At 34.7% G+C, this 15,905-nt stretch overlaps 1 protein-coding gene and 2 non-coding genes across 3 annotated transcripts in view; 2 read left to right on the forward strand and 1 right to left on the reverse strand.

Moving 5' to 3' along the window:
- The window catches only part of LOC103874503, a 524,448-nt gene that overhangs the window by 162,680 nt on the left and 345,863 nt on the right, over positions 1 to 15,905 (reverse strand). The gene's annotated exons all lie outside the window — the stretch shown is intronic.
- MIR156B (microRNA MIR156b) lies at positions 2,123 to 2,244 on the forward strand. Its single transcript, NR_128633.1, has one exon. It is a non-coding gene; the product is annotated as a microRNA MIR156b (primary transcript).
- On the forward strand, positions 2,372 to 2,468 carry MIR156D (microRNA MIR156d). The gene has a single exon (NR_128635.1). It is a non-coding gene; the product is annotated as a microRNA MIR156d (primary transcript).

A 15,905-nucleotide genomic window follows, 5' to 3' on the forward strand; every position in this document is an offset into this window, starting at 1 on the left:
TTAAAGTCTACAAATTTTAGAAATATTTTTTTTTTGTTTTGATATTAATTTACCTAACAAAAATTTCTCTTAATTTCATACAATTTGATTAAATACTTTTTAACCAACTAAATAGATAAAAAATATTTACAAAATTATAATTCAAAATATATACATATATATTATTATATATAAATTTAAATAAAAATATTTCTTTTAACTTAAATTTTAAATATAATTAAACTGAAATGAAAATTAAAATTTTTAAGCAAATAATAGAATCTAAAAGATAACAAAATTTTAGTTTTAAATATAATTTAAATTTTAAATTTTTTAGTTTTGTTTCACGTGGTACATGAAAACACCTAGTAGTCTTCTATAACTGAAAAGGTGAAACATATAACTCAATTGGATCTATAAAACTATGGCAAATCTCCAAAATAGCACCTTTCTAAGTTTATTATGTGAATTTAAAAGATCTAAAATTATTGGATTAGCCAATTGTAAAAATAACTAAAATTCTTTTTATTAAAAATTTGAGTTTTTTTTATAATTTGAGATAAAAAAATATTTTGAGTTATTTTTGAAATTATTTATAGTTAATACTTGCAAATGTCTATAAAGGAAGGCAAAAGAGATAGATATTTTGTGCTTAATAATAAGACTTGGATTTTGGTGAAAACTGAAACTCAAAATTTTCTTAATCAAACGACTATCTATTATTCAAAATTATGATGGGTTAGGAAAACATAACGTATTTCTTTATCAAATTTGTGTTAATCACATCTTTCATAAATCATGTTAATTTTTATAGGTTAGATCAATGCAAGGTTGTATCTAATTATCTCTAGTTATGACACCAAATTACATAAAAGAGAATTTATATATATAAATATATATATAAAATTGTGATAAATCTATAAATATTTTATTAATTAATGACTAAAATTTCGTAGGTGGTGAAAAATGGAAACAGAATATTGAACATCTTTGAATTTTGACTGCATTCGTCGGTTACGAAGCAATCAATAGGGTTATCATTTGACCAAAAAGAAAAATAATAATGGGCCATATAAAAAAATACGGGAAATTATTATTAATATTTATAATATATATCTTTATATATATTTTACCACTTTTATAATATATATACTCTATATTTTATTCATCTTTTCTTCTCTTTTCATTAGTATCACTAATATCTTTTTGCTTATTGATTATCTGTATCAAATAACTGGAGAAGAAATGTATAAAAGATTAATAATTGGAGAAGAGAGAGAAAATAGGTTATCTTCTTTATTAAGATCTCTCTCTCTCTCTCTCTCTCGGCTATATATAAATCCACAACAGGGGCTCCATTTCTTCCCACATCCAAAGATAAAAGAAATACATACGCCTATAGGAGTGAGTAGAGCGATCTTCATCCATAATGGAACATCAATATATTTATTTATTCATTTATTCATTGAGTTTGAAGTGGCTTACAAGGGCTAGGGTTTGAGGTTGGATATGCATGAAACATATACACAGGGATGGTTTGAGTGATAAGGAATTGATGGTGACAGAAGAGAGTGAGCACACATGGTTGCTTTCTTGCATATTTGAAGGTTTAATGCATGAAGCTATGTGTGCTCACTCTCTATCCGCACCTTGTTCTTTTCTCTTACATCTCTCACCATGTTTTGTATTTTAAGTGACATGCTTTACTTCTATTTTGATGTTTTGGATTCTGCTCCATTTTTAGGTTACAAAAACATGAATTAGTATATCAAAAAGTCAATTATTATGCCAAAATCATGTTGACTTTCTCAATTATCAATTATTAGCATATCAAAATCTCTCTCTCTATTTTTTTTGAAGTCTCTTTCTCTCTCTTTTGAAAAAATCTTTTTATTTTTTTCGGCAAAATCTTTTTATTTAATTTGTTAAGATCTCTCTCTCTCTCTCTAAAATCCACAGTCTGATCCCATTTCTTTGCAGAGCCGATGATAAACAACTACATATCTATAAAATGTTTAGAGCGATGTTCATCCTTAATGGGTTATCAACATTCACATATATTTCTGTATATAGTCACTGAGTTTGAAGTGCCAGAATGACTAGGTTTTATTGTAGGATGATCATAGATGCATACGGATGGTTTGAGTGCTGAGGAATTGATGGTGACAGAAGAGAGTGAGCACACATGGTGGCTTTCTTGCATATTTGAAGATGTCATGCTTGAAGCTATGTGTGCTCACTCTCTATCTGTCACCGCCTTCTCTCTCTGCATCTCTCAATACTTCAAATATTCTATAAGAGATGCATATATTTTAATTTTAATTTTGACTTTCTAGATTTGATTCATTATTTTTGTTTTAAAACATAGATGGTTTGAGTGATAAGGAAATGATGGTGACAGAAGAGAGTGAGCACACATGGTGGCTTTCTTGCATATTGGAAGATCTCATGCTTGAAGCTATGTGTGCTCACTCTCTATCTGTCACCCCTTCTTTATCTCTCTGCATCTCTCAATATTTCATGTATTCTGTGAGTTATGCATATTTTTAACTTTAGTTTTAATTTTGACTTTCTAGATTTGATCCATTCTTTTTGTTTTACAAATATGAATTAGTATATTCATTCATGTAAATTAGTAAGTCTTTATCATGTAGATGTTGTCACTATGAATTAGCGAATTCAGAAATATCAATTAGTATAACTGCTACTAAAGCGAGGACACATAACATGTCTCATCATACCTAACGCAGCGACATGGGGATCTGATTTGGTAGCTTTTTTCAAACATAGTCGACTATCTTCATGAAGAATGAAATAGGTTGAACAATTAGTAAATCAATATAAAGTTGTTGAGACGGTGTAATTTGAGAGATGTTAGCTGTCTCGTTCTCAAGCCTCGCTTCGTTCTTTTTCTGATGAATTGTTTTTTTTTTTTTGTGAATTTGCATATGAATTTAAAGTTGATTTTTTTTTTTTTACTAAACTGTACATATCATATAAATGAAAAGAGATTTGCAAGAGCAAAATCTAGAGTTTGAAACATCTTGGCAAAAAGAAAGAAAAAACAAGATGGGTCAATAACAACCAAAACAATGACCAGATAAGAGCACATATCGTAACCAAATCACCATAAGTGCAGTAAATAGCTTATTAGACCTTTTAGCAGAAATCAGGTTCCTCATCTCCCTATCAATCGCTCTGAAGACTGATGTTGCAGGTAAGGAAACATTGTTATGGATCAAATTATTTCTTTGCTTCCATAGGTGGTGGAATACGATCGCTTGAGAAACCAATTTCCGCAGCAGCAGCATCCATCCTCCAAATCATTTTCTCTATCGTCTCAATCTATGATCATTGTGTACTTTTCTACATGTATCTGTTTTCTCATTAAGCAAAGCGACAGCATCAAGGACTCTGGCAAATACTATCGAGTGACTATTGAGTCCCACTGGTCGACCTAGCTATAATTTATAAATCACTTTACGGGCATAATATTATGAGTCATTTACAGCCTAAGGCAGTTTACAAGTTTTATTAACACTTTAAGACAGTTTGTTCTACTAGGGTAGTTTGTTAGTGGTCAAAGACACCAATACCCCCAGAATGAAAACCAAACCTTTCGTTACCTCTCTCTTCCTTTTTTCTGGTTTCTGAGTTTAGTGTGTCATTTATTTGAAAAGTGAAAATGCATTTTTTTATTTAATTGTTTTTAATTTGAACCACAAACAAAAGGTAATTTTATCTCTATTTATTCTCTGAATTGAACCAACAAACATAAGGGTGCGGTCGTAAAAGAAATTGATATACCTTCGACGGCGGCAAAGAATCCATATAAGTTGCAGAGATGACTTGACGAGATTTGAGTACTCATCAGTCTCATATAAATAAAAGGTATTATAGTTCTATATCATCTTCTCTGTTGCGTTTCTACTGCTTCAACCGAGCTATGCCATGAATTTCAAAATATTTTCTCGTCAAACTTAGACACAAATTTCACGGCGTCGTGACCTCGCCACTCGCCATTGCGGCTCCATCAGGAGTAGATCGAGAGCATCCATTGCGACCTTCTGCATTTTTGCCACTACAAGAAAACAAAGAGATTCTGATGGCCAAAATCGTCGGAAGTTCGTCGGAAAAGGCCTATTCCGACGCATTTCTGACGAAGGCGTTCGTCGGTATCATTTCGTCGGAAAAAAAGAATTCGTCGGAATTTCGTCAGAATTTCCGACGACTTTCTGACGAATACCGAGAAATAACATTCTGACGAACTTCCGACAATATTCCGATGCGGACACACGAGACTAGAGTTCATCGGAAAAACTATATACCGACGGAGACGGATCCTCCGAAGATTCCGACGAACTAAGTTCTCGGTAAATACCGACGGAGTCTGATTCGTCGGTAAATACCGACGGAATATGACTCGTCGGTAAATACCGACGGATTACGATTCGTCGGTAAATTCCGACGACTCACCATTCGTCGGTATGTTCCGACGAATCATAGTCCGTCGGTATTTACCGACGAGTCATACTCCGTCGGTATTTACCGAGAACTTAGTTCGTCGGAAAATGTCAATTTTAATAATACGAATTAATTTTGCATTTTTATATATATTTTTTATATGAAAAATTAATTAATAAATAAATAAAATCTGAAATTTAAAACTAATAATATTATAGAATAAAATCTTAACATACCACTTTTTGCATCCGGTTGCTGTTGAACAAGCCTCATGAATTCTCCAATTCCTTGAACGTATTCTTCCGTAAGCAAATTAGTGTTGGGATCCAAATGAGGTTTATCCATCCACGAACGATAATAAGCTCCTGAAGACATGATTTTCACGGAATTGTTATGACTAAAGAGAAAGAAGAGAGAATGAGGTGTGAATGAGATGAATGAGGAGGGGTTGCATTTATAGGAAATTGCTTACGGATATCCGACGACTTTCCGACGGAATACCGACAGATATTAAGCATTCCGTCGGAATTCCGTCAGTATTTTCCAATCTCGAACGGCTATAAAACGGTCATATTTATTTGTCGGCAACGGTCACTTGGTTCGTCGGAAATTCGTCGGAAAATACCGACGGAATACCGACGACCGTAACGGTTATATCTTTTCATCGGCATATCGTCGGAAATTTGACGGAATATTCCGACGACTTTTCGACGACTACAACGGTTATATTGTTTATCGGAATATCGTCGAAAAGTCGTCGGAATATTCCGACGACCCATGTTTTCTCGGAAATTCGTCGGAATTAGCCGACGGAATTCCGACGACTTCAGATTTTTTGTTTTCGTCGGAAATCGGTCAGAATTCCGTCCAAAGTGTCCGACGGCTGTGTCGTCCGTCGGAATCTCCGTCGGAATTCGGCGTGTTTTCTTGTAGTGTGCATATATTTTGGATTTATCTTTGATGTACATGTGTACACGTAACATTATGTACACAAGAAAGTGTGCACAAACATTTTTTGGATTTATCTTTGATATACATGCGTACGCGTAATATTATGTACACAATAAAGTGTCCACAAATTACAATGCTTTCTACAAGAAAATTTACCAATGTGCATTAGCCCAAAACCATGTGTACACTTACTAACATATACACCATTTTCTGTTGGACTTCATCTATTATGTTATATGTTTTGGACTCAAATACTTGATGAATGTACATTATTCGCATATATACACATGTACATTAGTTTAGACATTGTCCATATGTACATGTGTGCACATGTACACCTCACTAGTAGGCAGTTGTATGTTTCATTATGTACATCAAAACGTGTACACATGTACATATGTAAGCATGAACTCAAAATTGGTCTTAGCCGGCTCGTTAATATCATTAGGAAGCAGCCAAAAGCACAAACCGAGTTAATCCAAGTTACCCATCACCGGAATGACAATTAAATCCACTGTGACAGATGAGATGAGGATTCCAAAGTTGAAGCTTAGGCTTCCAAACAAACTGATTATCTCAAAATCATATTTTATCCTCATTATCTTCATTTTAGTTGTCGTCATATATGTCCTAATCGCCATCTTCGTCACTTTCGCGGTTGTTGTCTCTGTCCTCATCTCCTTCTTCATTTTCGTCTTCAACTGGTTGTACCGGAGGCTGATTAAGGACTACAAAAACCGATCTCATCGTCATCATCTTCTTCTAAAATGATTTTTTTTTACAGGAAAAAAAGAAGAATTTAGGAGGAGAAAGATGACGGAAAATAAAATAAAAGAAATGATTGTGTTTTAACTTTTAAGAGATATAAAGAAAAAGAAAGAAAAAAAAATGATTTGTGGTCACATGATTTAATGTTACAGTAGTTAGTTAGATTTCAATTAGAAATAATAGAACAAGGGTAATAATGGTTTTTAATACACTGAGAAAAAAGTGAATACAGTGTTAAAGAATAGAAAAGGAGAGAGAAAAGTGTCCGAGTAGTAGAAACTGTATTATTATGTTATTATAAACATAGAAACTGACCTATAGTGTAATATTCTCTAATATTATATTCAAGTAAAATTAAAAGATATCGTGTATTGTATATATACGACAAACAAAACACGATTGTGTTGTGTCTATTCATTTGGCTGTGTTGTGTTGTTTCATCCTAAGAAGTTACATATATCTTTTTTCAACATCATTTCTAAAATATATTAGTTTTAAGAGTTACTAGATTTTGAACCGTCCTTAAAATGACGGGTATATTTTTTGTTTTACATTTTTGTTGAAATTTAATTTTTATATTTATGTTTTTAGTCATATATATGTTTTTTGTATAATATTTATCTTAAATAATTAATAAGAGGTTTTAATAATTGTATTAAAATAGTTTGACCACACATATATCAATAGGTCATGTTCCTGATATTTTTTTAATCAGTTTTAAAAAGAGTTAGAATATTCCCAAAATTTTAAATATGAAAGGTTATGTCTCTAAACATAGTAAAATATTTGAAAGGTTGCGTGTTTTTAATTAAATAACTACTTAAAAGAAATTATAAAAAAATTCATTTATAAAATGTGATTTATTTGTTATTTATAAAATTAGCTTCCATGCAATATTGCACGAATTTTTTACCTAGTAACAATAATAGTATAAAAATAAATCATACTTCTGGCTTGTTGAAATTTCTTTTTTCCTTGAGCAGGATCAACAGGTCTCAAGACTTAATGGGTCAAGTACGCCTTTGTACACAAGTCCATAACTCGTTTGGCCTTCTCAAACTTAAGAGCTTCTTCCATTTTCTATTGATTAACTCTTTGCCTAACGAAAATGCCATGAGTATCATGCAACAGAAAAGCTTTTTCAAATTAAACATCTTATTAAAAAGACTGAGGGAGGGAGTACCTTTCTTTTCGCTGTAAGCTGCTTGTTTACAAGCTGAGCTATATATACATATCCATAGTTCGCTTGAGTTCAAGATTTAGCCTTCTCATTTCAGCTCAATATATTTCTGCCAACCAAGCAAGAACCATGGACTCATGAGAGCTTATCTTAACTCTAAAAACTCAAGAAATAAAATCATTTTTAAGAAAACGTTTAGTTATTTGAGGCATTGACTCATCTGAAGAACTTGATCCACCATAGAAATCTAAATGATGAGCAGAGAGATCAACGGAATCTCTCATGCCTAAACCAACTTCAAATTTATCAGAAAACAAACTTTTTTTTTGAATGAATGTACAAAAAACTGTGTTACATCTAGTACTTCTGTTTTTGTTATATATTCATAGGACTATAAAATAAATGATTTTTTTGCAGCCTTTATGAAGGATTTAGAACATGTCTTGTTTCAAACCAAGCACACAGCCCTCTCTCCCACTACAAGAAAACATCGGGATACTGAGGGAAAAAATCGTCGGTATGTCGTCGGAATAACGTTATTCCGAGGACATACCGACGAAAAAAGTCCTCGGAAATAACTCCTCGGAAATTCATAATTCCTCGGAATTCCGTCGGAATTTTCCGACGGAATTCCGAGGAAACAAAATTCCGAGGAAACTCCGAGGACACAATGTTCGTCGGAAGGTTCCTCGGAAAATACCGAAGGAATTCCGATGGTCCAATCCTCGGAAGTTTCGACGAAATATTTCTCGGAATATTTATCGGAAAATTCCGAGGGAAGAAAGTTCCTCGGAAAATTCCGAGGAACATTTGTTCCTCGGAATTTCCGAGGAACATTTGTTCCTCGGACATTTCCGAGGAACTTTCTTCCCTCGGAATTTTCCGAGGGAATTGAGTTTCTCGGAAAATTCCGAGGAATCCTTTCCCTCAGACAATTCCGAGGAACTTAATGTTCGTCGGAATTTACCGAGGGATAAAAGTTCCTCGGAATTATCCGAGGACCTCCATTCCCTCGGAATTTTGAAAAAAATTATTTTTTTAAAAAATTTATTTTTTTTAAAAATTATTTTTTTTTGGAAAAAAATTAAAATTTTTAAAATTTAAAATTAAAATTGAATAAAACATAAAATAAAACATAGTAGATAATATTCAAATTTAAATAAAACATTCAGAGTTTTTGGAAAAAAAAAAACTACGGGTCTTGAATGTTCGGGAACGTCTCGTTCGGGTACATCCTCTTCATCATGTCCATCATCTGCTCGTTCAGCCTCTTCTGGGTCTCATAGCCCGCCTGTTGAGCTGCCATCTGAGCCTCCAACGCAGATATCCGATCATCCTTGTCCTTCAGCTGAGCCGTAAGAACTTCTGGATCAACATACGCATGTGGTGCAGAAGAAGGAGCAGCCGACCGGGAGCGACGACCCAAACCGACCAAACGTCCCTTTTTCTTTGGAACCGACTGAAATATAAATAAAACGAAGTTAAGATAATTTAAATTGATGATAAAATAAAAATCAAGAAATAATTAAATTGAACTTTTAAAAAAAAAACTTACCGATTCAACGATTTCGTTGATTCGAACCCGAGACAAGTTGGTCGAGGCCGTCGAATCGTCATCATCGGTTTGAAGCTGAGACACTTCGTCATACACCTGAGTCTGGACCAGGTCGACCACGTCCCTCACAAGACCATCATCAATCTGGCCGGTCTTCTTGTTGGTATACGCCCTTTTCATAAGGGCGAGATCATCAACTGGGTGGCCTTCATTTTCTTCCGCCTTGAAAAAAAATAAATTAGACAAACATTAGAGATTTGAAAATGCAAAAAAAATAAAATTCTGAAACTTAAATAATTGAAGAAAAAGCGGTTGAGCTTACCATGCGATCCGCCAGAGTGGCAATAGATTGAGCACCCAAGTTATGCTTGTAGATGCCCTTTCCTTTACGGTCGCTCCTGCGGTTGTTGGAGTTGGTGGAAGAAGTTTCTTTCGTCTCTTCTTTATCCCAATGCGCACACAACTCCTTCCAGACCGTGCCGTTCATCGACTTTGGGACCTTTTAATTTAAAAAAAAAAAGTTTAATAATTTTAAAAATAGTTTAATAAATTAAAAATTGTTAATAAATTAAAAACTACCTTGTTTACTTCCCACTTCTTCTTCCACTCGTACATCTGCTTCCCATAGTTGTCCATAACTTTATGGACAAAATGGTGATAGATAGAGAGCGTATCATCGGCATTCCAGTTGAATTCTTGCTGAAATAGTTTAAAAATAGTTTTTAAGCACAAAAATATAATAGTTTAAAAATTACAAAAATCGTCGTTTTAATAAATAAAAAATAGTTTAATAATTAAAAAAATAATTTAATAATTACAAAAATAAGTTTTAATAATATTTAAAATGTCTAATAAATATATAAATTAGTTTAATAATTACAAAAATAAGTTTTAATAATATTTAAAATGTCTAATAAATATAGAAAATAGTTTAATAATTACAAAAAATAGTTTTAATAATATAAAAAATATAATTTAAAAATTAGAATACTTACCGCAAACTGCTGAAACCACAGATGCTGCTTCTCGACAGGGAAGTGAGTGAAAGTCGGATGTCCGCTGTCGAGGGCCGAGTACATCATACGGTTGATCCATGCGCTGATCCCGTTCCCGGATCGGTTGAACCTAACAAAAAAAATAAATTATTAATAAAAAAATAGTTTAAAAATTAAAAATAGTTTAAAAAATAAAAGTTTAAATTACCATGTTTGACCATGTCCATGTGGATACTCAGTGAGATAGGGAAGATGGTCACGACCGGGCTGTCGAACCAACTCCGCAACCCTCATCACTCCCAGAGGACCAGGTGCAGCAGCGGGACCAGGAGCGGGTGCAGCAGCGGGACCAGGAGCGGGTGCAGCAGCGGGAGAGGGAGCAGCAGGAGCGAGTAATGGAGAGGGAGATGTTTGGTATGAGCTGTGGGGCGAAACGGAATCCTGAACATGGCTGGAAGAACCCCGAGACTGGCTCCCCATACCACCCCGGCTACGACGCTGGCGAGGCCGGATCTGATCATCATTAGACCTGTAAATTAAAAAAAAACATATTTAAAAATTAGTTCTAATAATTTTAATTAAAAAAAACAGTTTAAATTAAAAATAGTTTAAAAACATAGTTTTTAATCACAAAAATATAAATAGTTTAATAATTAATAAAAAAAGTTTTAATAAATAAAAAATACTTTAAAAATTTTAAAAATGTTTAATAAATATATAAATTTATATTTTACATATAAAATACAAAAAAAATGTTTTTAAATATTATATAAATGATTTTAATCTTAAAAAAGTTTTATAGATTTTAAAAATGTTTAATAAATTTATAAATCATTTTTAATTACAAAAAAAAGTTTTAATAAATAAAAATAGTTTAAAAATTTTAAAAATGTTTAATAAATATATAAATTTATATTTTACATATAAAATACAAAAAAAATGTTTTTAAATATTATATAAATGATTTTTAATCTTAAAAAAGTTTTATAGATTTTAAAAATGTTTAATAAATTTATAAATCATTTTTAATTACAAAAAAAAGTTTTAATAAATAAAAAATAGTTTAAAAATTTTAAAAATGTTTAATAAATATATAAATTTATATTTTACATATAAAATACAAAAAAAATGTTTTTAAATATTATATAAATGATTTTTAATCTTAAAAAAAGTTTTATAGATTTTAAAAATGTTTAATAAATTTATAAATGAATTTAAAATGCAAAAATAGATTTTATATACAAAAAACGTTTTCAATATATATATATATAATTTCAAATTCGATTTTTATAACCACAAAATTGATAAAAACTAAAAAAAAAATTCAAATCAAGTGAAATACATAATCAAACTCCATTTTACACAAATCTACCATTCACCCTAACAAAATCTATAAATCTCATTCCAAAATCATCAAATCTACTTAAAAACCATACAAATCTAACCTAAAAGAGTGGGATAGGGTTCTTACATGATTATGGGGGAGGATTAGGGGAGAATCGCCGGAAAAACGGGAGAGAGAACGGTGGAATCGCCGGAAATCGCCGGAATCGCGAGAGGAGATGTGCAGCGGCGCGGAGAGAAAGAGAGAAATGGGGAAGAAGATCGGGCTCGCCCTAATCTTATGAGGCGTCCGACGGAAAATATCCGTCGGAATTTCCTCGGAAATATTTTATACTTCCGTCGGAATTTCCTCGGAATTCTATGATTCAATTTTCCCGAAATATTTGGCGGCTTCGTTTACCCGGTTAGATGAAAATATTCCGACGAATCCAGTTTCCTCGGAATACCCTCGGTAATCTCCGAGGAAATTCTGAGGAACCAGGGTTTGGGGTTTTAAAACATCGATTATTTTCGCCGTATTTCATTTCTTATACAATTATAATGCATACCATTGAGGATTCTTTGTATAGATGATCATAAACCATGAAATAACACAATTTCAAAAATAATTCTAAGTATTCCCTTTACCGTTTATTAAAGTGTATAAGTGTTTCTCTTACGTTGTGTGGTTTTCGTTCATGCAATCGTAAAAGTGTTTGTTATTGGATAAAACACCAAAGTTCATAGTTCCAAACATCATAATCTGGTTATGACACTTAATGAAGGTTATATACGTGTTATTCAATCCGTAAAACGTTGTTTTCGATTTAAAACCCCCAGTTCCTCGGATTTTCCTCGGAATATACCGAGGAGATTCCGAGGAAATCCTTATGTTCGTCGGAATTTCCTCGGAATATACCGAGGAGATTCCGAGGAAAAAGAATCTATAATCAAATCCCCATCTCCTCGGAATTTCCTCGGTATTTTCCGAGGAAATTCCGACAAACAAAAAGAGTTCCTCGGAATTTCCTCGGAATTTTCCGACAGAATTCCGAGGAACTTGGGGTTTTCAATCGAGAAGATCTATTCCGAGGAAATTCCGAGGAAAACCTATCTGTCCTCGGAATTTCCTCGAAATTTTCCTTTAAAAAAAAAAAAAAAAAAAGGTCGAGGCTAGTCTTCTTCCGAGTCGTCATCACCAGATGAATCTGAATCTGGATCTTGGTGAAACTCTCCAATCACTGGTTCATCCTCTTCGTGAACGGCGGCTTCTTCTCCGAAGTCAGTTAAATCGACTACAAGGCCAACTCCACCTAAATCTTCTGCTGCACTTAAGTTGCCGGATGTGCTTGGTTGTAGTGGGTCTTCCAGCTCAGAACTTCCCTGAACTCGGCCTCTCGGGTTGAGTCTTGTAACAGTAACCCATGGATCATCTCTGTTCCTTACCCGGGGGTACTTGATATAACAAACCTGATCGGCCTGAGAAGCAAGAATGAAAGGATCATAATATTGCAGCTTCCGTCTTGAATTTACTGATGTAACACCAAATGCATCTGTTCTCACACCTCGATCTGGAGTGTTGTCGTGCCAGTCACAATAGAAAACAGTACAGCGCAATCCAACCATGCCCAAATACTTGATTTCCAAAATCTCATTTATGTGTCCGTAGTATACATCATCTCCTGATGCAGAACAAACACCAGCATCGTAAGTCGTACTCGAACGTCTCCTCTTCTGAGTTGTGAATGCATATCCTCGAGTACAAAATCTCGGATATGACTTCACAACAAAGTTTGGTCCAACGACCATCTCGCGTATCCAATCGTCAAATGTTTCACCTCTGGCCAAACCATCACTCACATAGGTAAACATCCATCCACCAAATTCTCTCTGCTTCATTTCTTCTAGTTCGTCCTCTGTGGCGTATCTATATTCTAACCGCTTTTCTGCCATGAAAATCCTTTCATATTGAAGAACATCTTCGCAGTTGGTGAGTAAATATGTTTGCAAATGACTGCGCTCCTGATCAGTAAGTCGACGGTCTTTTGGTTTTCCGCTAAGTCGTCCAACGTCTGTGAAAATGTCTGGAACCTTCCAATGATATGTTGCCCGTTCGCCTCTATCATCATGCCGAGCAGGTCTTCTGTTTTTGGTCTGAACTTCTGCTGGAAAGTAGTACTCGGCAAAGTTTGAAGTTTCTTCATTGATCATCTGTGCGACTATAGACCCTTCCACCCTACTTAAATTTTTCACCATCTTCTTCAAATGGAACATATACCGCTCATACAGATACATCCATCTATACTGCACAGGACCACCAAGCTCCAATTCTCTTACCAGGTGAATAACAAGATGCTCCATAACATCAAAAAATGAGGGAGGAAATATCTTCTCAAGGTTGCACTGAATCACAGCTATGTTAGTCTTCAAATTTTCAATACCTTCAAGAGTCACTGATCTTGTGCATAAATCGCGGAAGAAACCACTTATCCCTGCAATTGCTTCATGAACATTTCGTGGTAATAGTTCCTTGAAGGCAAACGGAAGGAGACGCTGCATCATTACATGGCAATCATGGCTTTTCAAGCCAGTAAACTTTCCTTCCTTTCTGTCGATACAGTTACGCAAATTAGATGCGTAACCGTCTGGAAATTCCACATCGTTTGAAATCCAATCAAAGAACGCATCCTTTCCCGCTGCATCAAGTCGGTATATGGGAAAAGGAGCCCTACCACTCTCATCAACATGAAGTTCTGAACGAGCACATATATCGACTAAATCCAGTCTTGACTTCAAATTATCCTTTGTTTTACCTTGAACATTAAGGATCGTGTTCATCAGGTTGTCAAAAAAGTTCTTCTCGATATGCATGACATCTAAATTATGCCTTAGTAGATGATCCTCCCAGTATGGCAGATCCCAAAAAATACTTTTTTTGTGCCAGTTATGTAGGTTTCCAACACCATCTACCGGAAAATGCTCATGTCCACCGACGTCTGGCGTTCTTTCTGCACCAAAATCTCTAAGTTGTGTCTTCAAATCTTTCCCACGAATTTCCGGAGGTGGACTGTCAAACACCCTCTTGTTCTTCGTAAACAAATTCCTACTTCTACGATATGGATGATCTGGTGGTAGAAATCTCCTGTGACAGTCAAACCAACACGTTTTCCTTCCGTGTTTTAGTTGGAAAGCATCAGTGTTATCTTGACAATATGGACATGATAGCCTTCCATGCGTTGTCCATCCAGATAACATACCATATGCTGGAAAATCACTTATTGTCCACATTAGTACTGCCCGCATTTGAAAGTTTTCTTTATACGAAACATCGTATGTTTCAGCACCTTGAGTCCATAGTTGTTGCAACTCATATATTAGTGGCTGAAGAAACACATCAAGTGATCTCTTAGGATGCTCTGGTCCGGGAACGAGAATCGAGAGGAACAAAAACTCTCGTCGCAAGCACAAGTTTGGGGGTAGGTTGTATGGTGTAAGAATGACTGGCCATAGAGAATACTGTCTTCCACTCTTGCCAAACGGGCTGAAACCATCAGTACATAATCCAAGGTAGACATTTCTTCTCTCATACGCAAAGTCGGGATACTTTGATTGGAAATGCTTCCACGCTTTTGCATCTGAAGGATGTCTGATCTCACCATCTGTTGAGTGCTCCGCATGCCATCTCATTGGTTGCGCTGTGCGTTCAGACAGATACAGCCTCTGCAACCTTTCCGTCAAAGGCAAATACCACATCCTTTTATATGGTACTGGAATTCTTCCACTCGTATCTTTATAACGAGGCTTCCCACAAAATTTGCATGAAACCCGCTGTTCATCCGCCCTCCAATAAATCATGCAGTTGTCTCTGCATACATCTATTACCTGATACGATAAACCAAGACCAGCTACGAGTTTCTGAACCTCGTAGTATGAGCCAGGAGCTACATTATCTTCAGGTAGAATACCTTTTACATAATCAGCAATCGCATCCACACAGTCTTCAGCCAAATTATAATCCGTCTTAATGCCCATCAATCTTGTAGCAGATGATAAAGCTGAATGACCATCTCTGCAACCTTCGTACAATGGTTGCTTTCCAGCATCCAACATATCATAAAATCTCCTAGCTTCGGCATTGGGTAAATCTTCCCCTCTAAAATGATCATTTACCATCTGCTCAGTACCTACACCGTAATCTACATCCGTTCTAATTGGATCTTCTAATCTAACCGGTGGCTGAGGTTCGCTAGTACTACCAAGTTCATAATCAGTTTCTCCATGATGATACCAAATTTTGTAACTTCGTGTAAACCCACTCAAATATAAATGAGTCCAAACATCCCATTCTTTAATAACTTTTTTATTTTTACAATTAGAGCAAGGACATCTTAACATACCTGTTTTTGCTTCCGGTTGTCGGTGAACTAACCCCATGAATTCGGTTATACCTTGTTGGTATTCTTCCGTAAGCAATCTCGTGTTCGGATCCAAATGAGGTCGATCGATCCAAGAACGAAAATAATTGGAAGAAGACATGTTTTTTATGAATCAAATTCGTGTGTAAAGAAAGTGAGAGGGAGGATGAAGATATGGTGTGAATGAAGAGGAAGAGGGGTGCTTGTATTTATAGGTGAAATCCTGCCGACGGTCCGAGGAAATTCCGACGGAATTCCGATGCAAACGGCTAGTT

The sequence above is a fragment of the Brassica rapa genome, chromosome A06, assembly GCF_000309985.2.
Source record: "Brassica rapa cultivar Chiifu-401-42 chromosome A06, CAAS_Brap_v3.01, whole genome shotgun sequence".
NCBI classification, from domain to species: domain Eukaryota; kingdom Viridiplantae; phylum Streptophyta; class Magnoliopsida; order Brassicales; family Brassicaceae; genus Brassica; species Brassica rapa.